At 42.2% G+C, this 3,169-nt stretch overlaps 1 pseudogene; it reads right to left on the reverse strand.

The window, feature by feature from the left end:
- Nucleotides 1–1,908: 1,908 nt before the first annotated feature.
- LOC124974259 (RNA-binding protein with serine-rich domain 1-like) lies at nucleotides 1,909–2,732 on the reverse strand (annotated as a pseudogene).
- Nucleotides 2,733–3,169: the final 437 nt, after the last annotated feature.

Consider the following 3,169-nt stretch of genomic DNA (forward strand, 5'->3'; position numbering starts at 1 on the left):
TCTGCTCCTCGTAGAAACTAAACTGAGTGCCAGTTTAGGACAGTGACAGGAGACTTGTAGGAGCCACTGAATGGGTCTGGAACAGGAGGATATAAAAACTGGCATTTGAATGTCCCTGAAAATCTTAAAACTTACTCTTATATTGGTGTCCTCAGTTGTCAAGTGGGACAAGGTAAGTTAGCTAAATTTAAGGCTCATGAACCTTGTAGTTTTTGTACAAACCTGAACTGGAATCTGGTCCAGAGTCTCAGATGATAAAAACCAAATTGAATACAGAGATGGTAAATTTTATCCTGCTTGAAGTTACTAGCTGAACAGTGAAAGGCCTATGCTTTTAGCAAAAATGGTATCTAATTCTATAATTACCCACATACCCATCTTTGAATAAATGCATGCATTTATTTCTCCATGGTAAATAACCAGGAGTAGAATAGTGAATAATATGGTAGTTCCATGCTTATATTTTAGAGGAATTGATGAACTGTTTTTGAAAGTATTTGTACCATTTTAATCTGGAAGCAGAGTGTAAGTGTTCTATTCCATCTGTATTCTTATCATGAGTCTGTATTTTCAGGTCTTTTTAATTTGGTCTATTTTAATAAGTACCATACATGGACATCTTTCATTTGGTGTTCATTTGCATTTCCTATTGACTGAGTGTGCTTTTCTGTGCTTAATGACCATTCATGTGTTTTCTTTTAAAATTTGTTTGTCTATTTAGTTGGACACAGTGGTATATGCTATAATGCCAGCAGTTCAGGAGGCAAGAGTATCATGAATTCAAAGCCACCCTCAGCAAAAGCCAGGCACACTAATCAAGTCAGTGAGACCCTGTCTTCAAATAAAATACAAAATAGGGCTGGGGATGTGGTCCATGTTCATGTGCCCCTGAGTTCAATCCCAAGTACCCTCCCCTAATACATTTAGGTCTATTTAAATAATTTACCTAATTTTTAATTAGAATTTTTTGTTTCTACAAAATGGTAAGTTTGCTTTGTACATGTAGATATGAGTTCATTGACAGGTATCTGTATTATGAGATGTTTGCTCCAGTTACTGGCTTACCTTTTACATTCCTTTTTTAATTTTTGCTTTTTTAAATTTTGCATTCTCATGCTAGATTTATTCAATACATTTTCATCACTACATAAAAAATTACAAACCCAACCTTATCTAAACTGCTACTATGTAACATAACTCAAAACAAAGTTTATAGTACTGACTGTACAATAAGAGGAAAAATTCATGTACATGTCTCCAAGGTATCTGCAGGACCACCATGATGGCAATCATGATCTTGCAGAGCTGGCTCAAAACTTGCTCACCAATTTCAGAGAATAAAGGAAATGTGGGGCAGGGGTGTGTGGGAGGGTGTAGAATGACAGAAACATTTGTAGCATCTAACAGGTGGGGATTCAACCCTAGAGGTTGGAAGAGTATTCAAGCATCGGGGGAAAAGACCAGGTTTAACAGGAATGGGGCTTGGTTCCCCTTCCTGTGAACATAGCTCAGCAACAGAAAGGGTGCAACCAAGTGTGCCAGACTGACTCAAGTCATCTGTGAAGAGTCTGGGTCACACTGCCACCTGGAAGCTTGCTGGACCCTGTGGGATCTGCCACTGGACAGACAGTAATGGTTGAGCTTTCTAACCAGAAAACTGCAGGGCACATCAATGGGCACATTCCTGAGCCATGACCTGCGTGCAGAAGAAAGGTCTCAACTGCTGCCTTTGAAGCCAGCCAAAGTGAGGGGTCCTTTCCTGCCAACACTCCGTTAGCTAGGAAAGTGACAGCACTGAGTTGGGTGGAACATAAGGTATAGATGAGTTTTGGTGGGTCTGTTTATCTTGAGTAGTTAGAATGGAGTGGTTTCTGTGATGGCAGTGTCCTGCAGAGCAGGACTGTCTGCTCATGGGGGAACTGTGTCTGGTAAAGTGGACCTCCTCCTCCTCTGTGGTGGTGACCTATGCCACATAGGAGGTGGCAGCAGCATTCTCCTGGGAGGGCTGAATCACTGGGGTGGTGGGTGGCCTAGACTATGGGGCCAACACAGCAGTAGCAGTGACCTCCTGGCCATCCATTTGTCCTCCATCCATGTGCTTCAGTGGCTTCTCAGCTTCATCTGATTCTGAAACCCCACACATGCATAACCTTTGGATAGATGAGGATGCACCCTTTCTACAGGCACGTCAATCTTTTTAATTATGCAAAGGTGGAAAATATCTCCATGTTGTTATCCTTGGTCACATTCCTGGTGAGGCTTCCAACATGCACTTTGGGTTTAGGGGATGGACTCTGCCTTTTCTTCTCCTTTTTGTCTTTTAGGTGGTTTGGCTTTTGGAGCAGAATCACCACCTGTGCCATGTCTGCACCCAGAAGGGCTGGGAGATCCAGAGGAGCTGCTGGAATGGGAGCTGCAGGATGTGCTGAAGCTTCCCCAGCACCTGGATGCAGAGGAGGCAGTGGAGACACTGCTGGAGCCTGTGCTGCTGCTGGATCCTGAGCTGGAGGTGGAACTGCACAGATTGGTACTCCTACTGCTTCCGCTGGAAGCACTGAGCCTCTTCATAGGCTTATCTCTGCCATGGTCCTTCTCACTCATGTCCTTGGTGGTCCCTTTGACTTTAGAGCAGTCCTTGATATTAGTATGAGGGGGATCCCTAGTGCTGGATGTTTATTTTAATTATTTTTGACTCCTACAAAGCTCTTCCTTTTCACTCCTGATAAATCCATTCTCCCCTTGAGGAGTTCAGAGTAGCAGTGGTGGCCTCACTTATCTCAACTCTCACTTCTAACTTGAGTCTGAGAAAGGATTCCTGATGGGTTGCCAATTACACTAAAGAGCAGCAACTTCTAGCTGCCACCACCTCCTCCGCTCTCCTCAGCTGCTCCCTCATGGTGTATTCTTAAAATAATTTATTTTATTTTATTTTTATTTATTTTTCATTTTTTTCTGTCACAAGTCACTCCCTTCCTCAACCAAGTTCATGAGGGCTTTTTCCTGTTTTGTTGTGTGAACTTTATAGTTCTAGATTAGATTATTGTCCTAGATTAAACTTAGGCCTGTTACACACTTGAATTAATTTTTGTGTGTTCTGTTATTTTTCTGCTGATGCTATAACACATGATTACATACAAGGTGACTCCTAACAACAGACATGTACAATCTC

This window comes from Sciurus carolinensis, unplaced genomic scaffold, assembly GCF_902686445.1.
Source record: "Sciurus carolinensis unplaced genomic scaffold, mSciCar1.2, whole genome shotgun sequence".
NCBI classification, from domain to species: Eukaryota; Metazoa; Chordata; class Mammalia; order Rodentia; family Sciuridae; genus Sciurus; species Sciurus carolinensis.